We start from the raw sequence: 14,866 nt of genomic DNA on the forward strand, positions 1-14,866 counted from the left end.
CTCGTAGTAAGGACTATGGAACACTTGGGTTATAATGATAAATGGTTTATGAATGCTATGATGAGGTACTATCATATCATTATGCTTGCTTGTAATAGTGCAGGTGCAAACCTAGATAATAGGTAATGATACCTTCAACTTGAGCAAATTAAAAGAAGAAAGGTTTATGTAGGTAATGATAGTAGGATCCTGCGGTTATGCAAAATGGTCGTCAGCTACCCCACTATATAGCCTTCATGATCCTTGAAGAGTCTTTATTTTAAGTTTATGACGGGTAAGTCTAGCTGAGTACATTCTCGTACTCAAGGTTCTACTCCCATGTTGTTTTGCAGATGGTCAAATGTACTATGGTTATTGCATCCTCTGTCTGTACCCAGCCATGGGTGATGACTAGACCAAGGGCGATGGTCACTCCGTCTTCTCTTTTGCTTTTGTGGGAATGACCGAATTATGGCACTGTATCAGACTAAGTGTGTGTGATGTATTTTCAAACTATGAAGCTTCCGCTACATGTGAATTTGGTTTGTAATAACTTTAATTACTCCGATGTATTTTAAGAATGTTGTAATCTAGATGTATTTGTGGATGGCGACTGCTAAACTTATTACGATCTTGGCTGTTGTACGATGTGTGGTTTGAAATCCTTCGAGATTTCACGGACTACCGGGATTATATGGGCTTAAGCTTGGTGGTATGACTATGCAAATGGTCACTATCAGGCTTAATCTCTTATAATTTGGTCAGTTCTGTTACAGCTGGCATCGGAGCAAGGTTTAGCGAGTTACTGTTCATAAGTACGTTCTAAATTAAATCTAAACCGGTTTAGTAAAAGATTTTATTAATTAATAATGATCAAGGTGTTAAACTAAGTTTTGGAAAAACTATCTAGTGTGTCATGGTCATATCCTTTATGCCCAGTTAAGGACTCTAAGGTGGCTAGTTAAGTACTGACTTGGGGGTTAATGCATCATATTTTTATTTCGTCGCTCATACGGCGTGTAATAGTACGAGTGCCATTCATTTGAGTGGTAATGTATGGATCCATTTTTCCTCTACGCCACGGTAAGTGGGAGCTGTGAGAGCATGATCGGATACACTACCGGTCTAGGGGAGTGTTGTTAGGTACTGTGTCATGCACACATGTTTTGGTGTGTCTTGGGAACAGTACCGCATGTTGGGAATTCCGTCCTGAGAGGCGATGCCGTTATTAGGGCGATGATGTGGGTAGTAACACGTCATATGCATGGACGGGTGTCTGTGCATGTGGGGTGTATAGTTTTAAATTCTTGTTTCTGCATGATCATACTGTGGGTGGGCTGAAATGAGTTTTCTGCAGACACACTAACCACGTTCTCGCTTAGAACGTTAGTTACATTATGAGAGAACGTTGTGTGCCACCGCATATACCGCTTAGTGTTAGCCTTTGTTTCTAAGTTTGTGAGATCGTAAGTTCGTGCTTGCATCATGTTCATTTCATCTCATTGCTTACTTTCCCCCTTAATTTAATCTGTCCCAATTCTAAATAAAATAATTTAAGATAATCCTCGCTCTTACCCAAGGTATTCCGTTTGCAGCAGATGGCACGCACTAGGCTCACCGCTCGCAAGTCCACTGGTGGGCGGGCCCCTCGCCATCCGTTGGCAGCTAGGAGCTCGCGACATAAGAGCAAGTTCCTAGAGGAGTTTGGGATGCCCACTTTGCATTGGAGAGTGCTCAGTTCGCTGGGGTGTCCTGAAGGAAGGGAGCCTCGCTACTATTGGGATAAGGAACCGCTTGGTGACGAGACACTGGTGGGGATCGAGGCAGTTATCCCTACCAGTGGAGGTGACCCTGCTTGGGGCGGCTGGGTGTACGAGTCTCGAGGTATCACGCCTTTTCACGGTGCCAGCAGGGCAGCTTTCGCAGTTTTGAGGGATCTCATGGAGTGGTTTCCACAGGAGCTGGCCCACGCCTTCGCTGGGGTGTTTCCCCGGTGTGACCCCTACACTTCGGTGTGGGATCAGTCCGAGGTGAACGCTCTAGAGAGGAGTGCGGATGAGGCCTAGCACAGTGACAGCGCAGCTGTGAGTGCTATGTACGCTTTGATGAAGACCTATGGAGGCCTGGAGCATTGTTTGGGTCGCTTGTCCGGGTCTCTTCTCACCGTCCAGGATGAGAAGCGTCAGTTGCAGCGTGAGTTCGACTCTAAGGTTGAGAGGCTACAGGCAGAGTTGGCCCGTGTAACCAGAGAGAGAGACCATGCAGCCCAGAAGAACGGTGAGCTGAGTCAGGATCTGCTTCCAGTGCGAGAGCAGAAGGACAGGGTGACTATAGCTCACAGGAACTGCGAGCGCATGCTAGTCCATGTGCTTGGTCAGAGGAATGAAGCCTGGCACGAGGAGGACACTTTGAGGGCCCGACAGCTGGAGCTACAGCAGCAGCTAGCTAATGCCGAGGAGTACAATGAGAACTTGCATGAGGAGATCCACCAGCTGCATAACCAGCTCCACCCTCACCACCTGCCTGGAGCAGCTGAGCTAGACTCTGAGGACGAGATGGATGAGGATCCCGAGATAGGAGCAGCTGCTAGTGGAGATGAGGATGAGGATGGCTCCGGCATGGACAGTGACCATAGCGAGTAGATGCTAGGGCTCTAGAGCTAGTCCTTTTTCTTTTGTCGTTGTATGCTGCATGGCATGGCTTGCACTTGTGGATCTGGGCTATGTAAAACTTTATGAGTTAGCGCTAAAAGTCCAGTGTATGTATGCTGGCAAGTTGGATGTATGCGAACCTTGTTGCTTGAACGATAAGTAATATGTTAGTGATGTTGTGCGTGGATGATGAATTGTTGTGCCTCTGTTTATTGTGCGAATTTATTCCCTCAGTAAATTCAGTATGGCATAATTCTACACATGTCTACCATTGATGGCAGCTCCTAACTATTGCTTATCATTGACGTATGCAGATGGTGCAAACACGTGGCGGGGGTAACAGCAATCCGGGTCTTGGAGCAGGTACGTCCGGAGGTGGGGCTCAACGGAATGAGGACAGAGCATCAACACCGCCACCACCACCACCTCCTCCGTACACTGTGGACGTGTTTTTCGCACAGTTTTTGGGGAGCCAACGCAATATGGAACAGATGCGGCGCAACATGGAAGAGGCTATGCGTAACATAGCTGACAACACCCGTCGTGGGGATAACCAGGGTGGTCGTGAAGTCAATCAGTACAGCTCGTTCAAGGACTTCATGGATACCAAGCCACCAATCTTCAAAGAGGCTTTGGAACCGCTCGAGGCAGATGAGTGGATCAACACCATGGAGCAGAAGTTTCGTCTTCTTCGGATGACAGAAGAACATAAGGCTGAGTATGCGGCACATCAGTTGCAAGGACCCGCTGGGATTTGGTGGTCCCATCACCGTACCACCTACCCAGAGGGGACCCCAATTACCTGGAACCGCTTCACCACTGCTTTCTGGGGAAATTACATTCCTCTGGGTGTGGTTGAAATGAAGGTTGGGGAGTTCATGAGGCTGTCCCGAGGGACGAAATCTATGAAGGAGTATCTACACGCTTTCAACAATCTCGCTCGCTATGCCCCCGAGTTTGTGAACATGGAGGCCAAGAAGATTGCTAGTTTCCAGAGAGGCTTAAATCCAAAGATGCTAAAGACCATGGCTACAGGAGCTAGGGCTACCTTCAATGCCTATATCAGTGACTGCCTGACCCAAGAGAACAATAACAACAGCTACAGTGCATCCAAGTCACGCAAGAGGGCTTTTGAAGCCGGATCATCCTAGCCTAGGGCACCAGTGGCGGGTCGACAGCAGTATCGTCCTCCTGCCCCAGGTGCTAGGTTCAGACCGCCGCAGAAAAGGAACACCGGGCATCCAACGCCGCAGAAGCCGTATAAGGTGGCAATAGCTCCTGCCAAGTCAAAGGCAATTCAAGCTACAACACCTACCGCCAACAATGTGCCCAAGGGTCCGTGCTATAACTGCCACAAGATGGGGCACTTTGCTAAGGAATGTCCCTACCCCAAGAGGCAGCAGCCAACTTATCCAGCTCGTGTGCATCATACCTCGATCGAGGAGATCCCGGAAGGAGAACAGGTAACAGCTGGTATGTTCCCTGTCAACCAACATCTTGCTGTTGTTTTGTTTGATTCTAGATCATCGCATTCATTCATGAGCCAAGCATTTGCACAAAAGCATAGTCAACCAGTTATAGATCTGGGTTATGGCTACCGCATCAGCTCAGTAGGGGCAGATGTGTTGACCAATAGAGTGGTTCGAGGGGCAACCCTGGATATAAGTGGCCGAGTTTTTCGGGTAAATCTAGTGGTCATGCCTGGGTTAGTTTTGGATGTTATCATGGGCATGAACTGGATGAGAGAATGGGATGCCGTCATAGATACTGGGAAGAGGATGTTATCTCTCAGAGAACCGCAGGGCAGTAGCTCTTTTCAAGTGCCTCTGCCCCGTCGTCTTGACTTTGCTAGCATCTCTTGTGCTACGCACGTGGTTCCATTACCACAGATCCCAGTAGTCTGTGAGTTCCCTGATGTTTCTCCCGAGGAATTACCAGGACTTCCCCCAGATAGGGAGGTAGAGTTTGCAATCGATTTTATACCAGGTACAGCGCCAATATCTAGAAGGCCGTACCGGATGCCACCAAACGAACTCGCTGAGTTGAAGAATCAACTAAAGGAGTTGCTGGATAAAGGATTCATCCGGCCAAGTTCGTCGGAATGGGGTTGTCCGGCGTTGTTTGTGAAAAAGAAGGATCAATCGTTGCGCATGTGTGTGGACTATCGTCCACTCAATGCAGTGACAATCAAGAATAAGTATCCTTTGCCGAGGATTGATATCCTGTTTGATCAGTTGTCCAAGGCAAGAGTGTTTTCCAAGATAGACTTGAGGTCTGGGTATCACCAAATAAAGATTCGTCCGCAAGATATCCCGAAGACTGCTTTCTCCACCAGATATGGGTTGTATGAGTATCTTGTCATGTCCTTTGGATTGACAAATGCTCCTGCATACTTTATGTATCTAATGAATTCAATCTTTATGCCAGAATTGGATAAGTTTGTTGTGGTGTTTATCGATGATATTCTGATTTATTCAGAAAATGAGCAAGATCACGCCGAGCATCTGAGGATCGTGCTAACACGATTACGAGAGCACCAGTTATATGCCAAGTTCAGCAAGTGTGAGTTCTGGTTGAAGAAAGTTCCTTTCTTGGGGCACATTCCGACTGAAGAAGGGATTGCTGTGGATCCGTCAAAAGTGTAGGAAGTCATGGAATGGAAGGCACCAACTTCTGTCTCGGAAGTTAGAAGTTTTCTTGGTCTGGCCGGGTATTATCGTCGTTTCATACCTGACTTCTCCAAGATTGCTAAACCAATGACAAGTTTGCTACAAAAGGATCATAAGTTTGTCTAGACGGAGGGGTGTGAGTTAGCCTTCCGCACCTTGCGAAAGTTGCTAACCACTGCTCCCGTTCTGGCGCAACCTAACATCGAAAAGCCTTTTGATGTGTTTCGTGACGCGTCGAAAAGTGGCTTGGGGTGTGTGTTGATGCAAGATGGCAGGGTGATAGCTTATGCTTCACGACAGTTGAGAAAGCACGAATTCAACTACCCAACTCATGACCTCGAGTTAGCAGCAGTGGTACACGCTTTGAAGATTTGGAGACACTATTTACTAGGAAATAAGTGTCATATTTATACCGATCATAGGAGTTTGAAGTACATCTTCACTCAGTCCGAGCTGAATATGAGGCAACGACGGTGGTTAGAGTTGATCAAGGACTATGATCTGGAAGTTCACTATCATCCAGGCAAGGCTAATGTGGTAGCAGATGCGTTGAGTCGTAAACTGCACTATCAAGTGGTTCAACCGTTGTTTGAGGATGGTTTCAATCTCATGCATCCGGAAGTCTTATGTCATATACAACTCAGTTGTTCACTCGAAAGTCAAGTCATTGAAGGTCAAAAAACAGACAAGGGTATTTTCCACATCAAAGAGAAGTTCAAAGATGACCCAAAAATTCAGTTTCGAGTTGATGAGAAAGGGGTACTGTGGTTTCAACATCGGTTAGTAGTCCCAAAAGATCGTGAATTGAAGAATCGTATCATGGATGTAGCCCACCTCTCTAAGCTTTCTATTCATCCTGGCAGTAGTAAAATGTATCAAGATCTAAGACCCCACTTTTGGTGGACCAAGATGAAGAAAGAAATAGCCGCATATGTAGCCCGTTGTGACACGTGTTGCAGAGTTAAGGCCATCCACATGAAGCCTGCAGGTCTGTTGCAACCGTTATCAATTCCAGAGTGGAAATGGGAAGAGGTCAGTATGGACTTTATCACGGGTTTACCGACGACAAGGAAGGGAAATGACTCGATTTGGGTGATCATAGATCGATTGACCAAATCAGCCCATTTCGTTCCTGTGAAGACTCGTTACCGACCTCCTGAGTATGCCGATATATATATGGCTGAGATTGGCAAGTTGCATGGTATTCCCAAGACCATCATATCAGATAGAGGACCACAATTCACCGCTCACTTTTGGGAGCGAATGCATAAGAGTTTGGGGACCAGTCTAATAAGAAGCACCGCGTATCATCCCCAGACTTCAGGTCAAACCGAGAGGCTAAATCAAGTGTTGGAAGATATGCTGAGGGCCTGTGTGCTATCATCCAAGGGATCATGGGAGTCATGGTTACCTCTAGCTGAATTCTCATACAATAATAGCTATCAAGAAAGTATCAAGATGGCTCCGTTCGAAGCCTTATATGGTCGGAGGTGTAGAACTCCGTTAAACTGGGTTGAACCTGGTGAAAGAAGATACTATGGTATCGACTTTGTAAATGAGGCCGAGAAGAAGGTGCAAATCATACAACAGCATATGCAAGCAGCACAATCACGACAAAAGAGTTATGCTGATAAGAGGAGAAGGCCACTTGAATTCAATGTAGGTGACTATGTGTACCTCAAGGTTACGCCAATGAAGAAAGTTCAACGTTTCCGAGTTCGAAGCAAGCTTGCACCCAGATATGTGGGACCGTATCAAATATTGGAGAGAAAAGGCCCCGTGGCCTACAAGATTCAGTTGCCTAAAGAATTGAGTTCGATCTTTCCGGTCTTCCATGTGTCGCAACTACGGACATGTTTGAAAGTGCTTGAACAAAGGATTGAACCTCGAGGGATCAAAATAAAAGCAGACTTAGAGTATAAAGAGCAACCAGTGGGAATTGTGGATACCAAGGAACGAGTAACCCGAAACAGAGTCGTCAGAACATAAAGGTGGTGTGGAGTCATCATGACGATAGGGATGCCAGCTGGGAAACAGAGGATTACCTAAAAACAGTTTATCCAAAATTTCATAAGAAATGGTTAGTAACTCAAATCTCGGGACGAGATTTCCCTAAGGGGGGAAGGGCTGTAACACCCTAGGTGTTAAGTATGCACTTAGCCTTACCAAAGCAATGCATAAGCATTCTCATCAAGCATAGCATCATGAGCATGTCATTCATCCCAAAATATGATTTTATGTGTTTTATTCCATGTGCTTTAAATATGCTAAAAATATGATGCTTGCTTCTAAAAATGTGAAATATTCAAACTAGGTTGATTTATGTGTAAGAAGAATTAAGAATATTTTTGTGCAATTTTTGGAGCCATAGAATTTGAGAAAATGGAATTTATACAAAAATTCCCAAAATGAATTTATTTGAAAACCTACAACCAGTTTTAATATGTAATTCAAATTCTATTTGGAATTTGGTCTGGCTTATTAAAACAAAGTTGTAGGGTTTTTGTTTTGGAACAACTTTGTTTTTGGGAGCAAGAGGTGAAAATGATTTTAAACTGGTCCAAATGAATTTAGAAAAGAATTTGAGAAAAGAAATTCAAAAAAAATGGAAAAGGGGCAGGCGCTGCCAGGCCAACCCGCCTCCCTTTCGGCCCAGCGAGCGGCCCGGCCTGCTTCCCCCTCCCCCTCTCTCCCATGCGCGGACGCCCGCCTCGTCCCAGCCAGCGTCGGCCACGTGGCGGCCGTACGCCGGCGAGGAGCGCGCCGCGGCCGGCCACCTCCACCCCCTGGTCGGGACGCCGGCTCGGGCTCCCAGGCCATTCCATCCACTCTGTCGCGCGCCCCTCTCCCTCCTCCCTCCGCTCGCACAGCGCAGCCGCAGCAACTCCGCCGCAGCGCCATCGCCGGAGCAGCTCCGCTACTCACCGCCGGCCACTCCAGTGCCCCAATCTCGACACCGAAACCACCAGCGCATTCGCCATCGTCGCGGTAAGCTCCTGCGAACGTTCTACCGAGGTGAGAGCCCGTCGAGCGCCATGAATAGCTCGCTGGAGTTGCTCCGAGCTCGCCGGAGTGCTCCGCCGCGACGGATCTTGTCGTTTCCTACTTCTTTTCACTCGTTCTTTGGTGCGCTAGGTCGGTAGGGTGGTGAGGAAGCTCGGAGAGTCGTTTGCGCACGCTATACCGCGCCGGAGCGGCCTGGCCACGGCGAGCAGCGCCGCCGTGCCGCCATGCACGCTCGTCGGAGGTGCTCCGGTCACTCTCTGGCCAATCTGAGGGTACCGCTGGGTGCGCCTCGCTGCAGGGAGCATGATGGTGCTCACCCCGTGGTCGGGGACCTCACCGCCGGCGAGATCTGCTCGTCAGAGGTGCTCTCTCTCTCTCGGTCTCGCTGACCAGTGGGGTCAGGGGCCCACTGTCGGTCACAGGGGGACCGTGTTGGGTGTAGATTCGGGTATCTTTAGCGTTTTTGATCCCGTTTCAAATTGATTTTCAGAAAAGGGTTTTCCAGAAATCGGTTTAAAACTTGTAAAATCCATATCTTGAGTTCTGCAGCTCCAAATTTGATGAAATAAATTTTGGTGTGCTCTATATTTTCAGATCTACAGTTTGATGTAATTGCATGTCATGTTGGAACACTTTTTCTGGACAGAAATAATTAATCCATGCTTTTGCAAAACTTGGAAAATGCATAGTAAATTAAATATGGCTCAGAAAAATGTGAAACTTGATTTGTTGGCTCTGCATGTATGTTAACTCACTGGGAAAATATTGCTACACATTATTTGGTGTATAAATGAATTTATAGTGATTTAAATGCTTGCATGGCAGTGGTTTATGTTTTTTAATAAAAATTTGGATCATGCAATTAATCTGGAAATTTTTGTGGATGTTTCTTATGATATTAGACAAATTGTAAAAATATGAAATCTGCTGTTTGACACTTATACCACAGTAGATTAATTGTAATTGCCCTTATTAAATAATCTTGTGATTTTTGTAGCTCAAAATAAGTATCCAAAAATTATGCAAAATTTATAGTAGACTTTATGCTGGACTGGTAGTCTTCTGTAATTTTTGGAGAATTTACTGATGAATAGAACTGCATGCAAATTTTGATGGGCCTAGAAATGAATAAAGAAAATTATGAATTGTTATATATAGGTTAAATAGAATAGGAAAGGGGTTTGGTGTATCTTTGAAGCAACTTGTGGGTTGCTGGTTACACTTGAAAACAACTTATAGAAGAGAATACAATAGATGTTTAATTTAATTGTCTGTTCTTGGATGATGTTGACTATCTTGTAATGAACATGACCAAATGAATCACATATGCATCATGTCATGATCATTTGGTACCTTTTCCTACAAGAATCCACTCGGGCATCTCGCACTCCACTCATGAGCACCCATGCATCATACAGGCTCGCAGGAGAACGAGGTGGGACCCGAAGAGCCAGAGGAGATTCAGGAGCAGGAACCTCCGGAAACACAGGAACCCGGAGAGGAGCTACAGGAGTGTCCGGATCAACGGCCCAGCACGTTTGAGAAAGGCAAGCCCCGGAGCATTCTAAGTCTCCCTATTCTCGCTAACTTACATGATATATTATGCTTGTTCTATTATATTGCATCTAGGTGATAGGAGTTGGCTGATACCGTTGGTGCATGGTTATTCCTTGATATCACCCCTCGTTTATCTACCTTGTCCTATGTAGATAGATACGGAGTCGATGCTTAGCTTGCTTAGTCTGGTAGAAGTCGGGTGATTTCCTGTCACCTGCGAGATATAGGTGGATACCTACTTAATTAAGCAGTGATTGCCTTGGGAAAAGAATGACCAAGTGTGGAATGGAATTGGAGACTAGGCAGGGTCTTATGATGGGTGACTATAGTGCCCCTGCCAGTGTCGCTTAAGGACCGATCGTTGACGGCCCTCTTGTCATGTTGAACGCATGCCCCACACTTAGCTGTTAGGATAAGTCGTTCCGACCGCGAAGCCTGAACACTATCCGGGCCGGGATTCGAGCCGCCATGCGCTGTATTGGTGATGGATGAGGAGAACGACGAGGGCGCGACACGCAACCTTGGTATACCTTGGATACCTCAGTCGCCGGAACGGTCCTCTGGTACTGGCGGTGCCTGCCGAACCCGCGATTTAGTCCTGGATAGTGTAACACGGTGATCTGTAGCTCACTTGATCAGTGAGTGTGGTTTGTGTGGGGAATACCTCGCCAGCTGGTTAGAAATCGACTCGAACCGCCATCGCTCCTGGATAGTGAGCACTTGACATGAGCCCTGTCCTCGTAGTAAGGACTATGGAACACTTGGGTTATAATGATAAATGGTTTATGAATGCTATGATGAGGTACTATCATATCATTATGCTTGCTTGTAATAGTGCAGGTGCAAACCTAGATAATAGGTAACGATACCTTCAACTTGAGCAAATTAAAAGAAGAAAGGTTTATGTAGGTAATGATAGTAGGATCCTGCGGTTATGCAAAATGGTCGTCAGCTACCCCACTATATAGCCTTCATGATCCTTGAAGAGTCTTTATTTTAAGTTTATGATGGGTAAGTCTAGCTGAGTACATTCTCGTACTCAGGGTTCTACTCCCATGTTGTTTTGCAGATGGTCAAATGTACTATGGTTATTGCATCCTCTGTCTGTACCCAGCCATGGGTGATGACTAGACCAAGGGCGATGGTCACTCCGTCTTCTCTTTTGCTTTTGTGGGAATGACCGAATTATGGCACTGTATCAGACTAAGTGTGTGTGATGTATTTTCAAACTATGAAGCTTCCGCTACCTGTGAACTTGGTTTGTAATAACTTTAAGTACTCCGATGTATTTTAAGAATGTTGTAATCTGGATGTATTTGTGGATGGCGGCCGCTAAACTTATTACGATCTTGGCTGTTGTACGATGTGTGGTTTGAAATCCTTCGAGATTTCACGGACTACCGGGATTATATGGGCTTAAGCTTGGTGGTCTGACTATGCAAATTGTCACTATCAGGCATAATCTCTTATAATTTGGTCGGTTCTGTTACAGAATCATTCTAGGATGTCTAAAAGTAAATTGTAGACAATTTGCTAAGCTTTCCAGAAAGTATTTACTTGCTTATTTTGGCCAGCTGATGCTTAAGTTATAGCTGAAACTTATGACAGGTTGGTTTGTCTACTAAACCAGCGACTGAGTAGGAGTAGCTAGGATTTGTTGACTTGTCTAGTTAGCCTCTCTACCAGAGAAGAAGTATGTACTTACTTGTTAATACATGATTTACTTGATCTTAAGAGTTATGTTCATGTTTATACCCTGTTATGCTCCTTAGGCTCTTCATCATGGCATCATGCATCATATATGCATTCCCTATATTTACTCCCTTGTCATGCATACATAGGTGTACCCAAGGGCGTGATCGTGTTGGAGTTCGAGTTGCCGGAGTCGGAAGGACAGCAAGGGGAGCTACCTCACGGAGCTGAGGAGGAGGACTTGCCGGAGTGCCCTGATCACCGTCCCTCTACTTACGTCGAATGCAAGCCCCGGAGCATTATAAGCCTCCTACTATTTTATTATCATGTTCAGCTATCAATTGACTATGGTTATATATTGTTGCATTAAGTGGTAGGCGTTGATATGACACCCTTGCTGCATAAAGACTACCTTGTCCACCTCATACCTCACCCCAGTAGGTCCAGGATCGAAATAATGCTTAGCCATGCTTAGCTCGGTAGAAGCCGGGTGATTTCCTGTCACCTGCGCAAGAGATAGGTGGATGATGATCACGGTTGGCTATATTTGCTATCGTGGAATTAACCATGTGCTAATAATGAACTTGAGACCGGGCGGGATGACGATAGTGCAGCAACAAGGCATGGAGGTCTTGGGTGTGAATCTATCCCTGTCTGTGTCGGTTAAGGACCGAATCGCTGTACGTCCCCGTGTCATGTTGAACGCATGCCTATCACTTAGTTGGCCGGATAAGTCGTTCCGACCGCGAAGCCTACGAGTGCATCTCCAGCCAGATACCCCGTTCGGTTCAAGTGCGCACCCCGGTTGGTAGTAAGGATGTGCGGGGAGTCAATGGCGTAAGACCGAGGTGTCAGGTTAGAGTCCTGACCCTGGCAGATTGGCGGTCCCTGGGGGTGCGGCGCCGTACGGACCCGCGAATTGGTCCGGAGTTGTGCTAAAGGTGATCCGAGCTGCCGTCATGAAGTATGCTTGGGTGAGTGTTAGGAATACTCCTCCAGCTAGATAGGAATCGATTCGAATCGCCGTCTCTCCCGGATAGTGAGAACTTGACTTGGGCAGCGGCAACGTAGAATTCACTAAATAAACTTAATGGTTATGATGAGAATGATGATGGCTATGTGAAAATCTGGATATGGTTATTATTGTGATGCTTAAGGACTCAAGTGTATTGTTAGATTAGGTGCTAATCTAGTGAATAATTGTTAAGTAATTAACTTGCTGCTGAAACTTGATAAATGAGTTACTTACTACAAAAGCTTTTATGCAAAAAGGTGAGTCAACCAGTCCACAAAGATCAGCCTTGCATACTCCTTGGTGTCACTTTATTTTGGTTTATGACGGGTAAGTCTAGCTGAGTACCTTCTCGTACTCAGGGTTTCATTTACCCTGTTGCAGATGATGTCGTGTATCACGGTTACTGCGCTAACTGTCATCATCCGGCTGCGGACAATGAATAGATCATGGGCGTGATCAGTTATCTACCTTCAGTTGTGCTTTTGTGGGGTTTGACTATGAGACTGGCATGTAATATAAACTGAGTTGGTGTTGTTTCAAAACTACTTTGTTTTCGCTACTGCTTTGGTTTGTAATAACCTTACTTAAACTCTGATGTGATGTAAAACTATGTTCTGTGATGAATGTATGTAATCTATGATGGTGATGCTTGATCATGTACGATCTTGGTTGTATGTTGGTTGAATCGAGGTCTTTTGAGATTTCGTCGGACTACCGGGTTTATATGGGTTCAAGTCCATTGGCTTGACTGCCTCTGTGGTCGCTAATTCACTTGAATTCTTATAAATTAGACAGTTCTATTACAGAAGAAAGGCCCACATGTCGGGATTACATAGAGATATCAACGTGTCACGCAATTATCTTACATCTAGAAGACTCTAGAAGCCACGGGAAGGAAGCGAAGGCCGAACGGGGCCACGCACTGGGTGCCCGCCCAGTTGACCTGGGCGCCCGCCCTCTCACAGAGTTGGATCAGGACTCTCTTTTGGGACTAATCTCCACCGACCTAAAGGATCAAGGATAACTGTTCAATCAATGTCGGTTTGATCCAACGGCCCATATTCACTTGAAGGGACTATAAAACCAGACCCCCTGGCCCCTGGAGGAGAGAGCCTCTCAACCATAATTAATTATTCCTCAAGGGAGAAGAAGCCTCTAATCAAGATTAGAGCCACCACATCAATTAGATATCTAGATTAGCATAGCTACATAGGATTAGAACTAGAAGGAGTCAATCTTCGATTGGTTTCCGGATCTGTCAGGAGGATTCTTGGTAATTCTCTAATTGTTCTTCTAATTGTTCATCTTTGTTCTTCAATATTATGAATACGACTTTGTTCTACTTCAATATATTGCTTATGACTTTGCTCTACTTGTTTATATTCAAGATTATATTGTTCTTAGTTTATCATAGTTATATACTTGGCTTAGTTAGATTGGATCTATATACATGTTTAGGATCGTATAGCATTTATCCATCGGATCCATGGGTAAATGATAGATATTGTGTAGGCGTGGTGCTTATACCGTATTTATCTGCGATTGTACCCAATATGCCAAATCGTGGGGTAGTTTGTGATAGTGACAGCTTCATTGATTCTTATATAGTCCCCCTCTCGTGTATTGGGCTGGTAGAGCAACATTATTACAGGGGAGTGATTGCTATGTTTCTCATATTCCTTGCTAATATCACTATGCATGGGCGTAGTCTTGTCTCGCAATGATTGCTAAGTATGCTTGCACTAACTATGATAATGCTAGACTATATAGTTGAGAATAACTTAGGAAATATTCTTGTAGTTCATTCTAATACCATGCTAATGACTTTATAGAATATCTAATTGAGGTGCTTATCATATTTATTATGTGGCTAAGTTATCCTGATTAGATTAATTATCTTTGTCACTATTCATTACTTCATATATCCTTTATGTGACACTTATCCCTGTATGAAAGAGTTAGATAAATGTTCTCAATTATACATGCAATGATAGATACTCAATCTTATATTCCATTCTATAATCAACATTGATGGTTACTAATCCCTTCCCAGTGGTAAAAATATAAATAACGATACCTGGAATACTTCCCGGTTAAAATGCTACATCGGTATTAATCTGTGCGCTTGCAGATCCCATTCATTATTTATTTAGAGGAGCAATTGCATATTTCAATACCGCGTCTCTCATGTCATGCTGGGGATGACAACTTGGCTTAAGTGGTATGAGGGATAGGTTTGGCATTTTTGGCACCGTTACTAGAATTAGAAAACTACTTTTGGTAATGATGTTAAGAAT

The sequence above is a fragment of the Sorghum bicolor genome, chromosome 8 (assembly GCF_000003195.3).
Source record: "Sorghum bicolor cultivar BTx623 chromosome 8, Sorghum_bicolor_NCBIv3, whole genome shotgun sequence".
NCBI lineage: Eukaryota > Viridiplantae > Streptophyta > Magnoliopsida > Poales > Poaceae > Sorghum > Sorghum bicolor.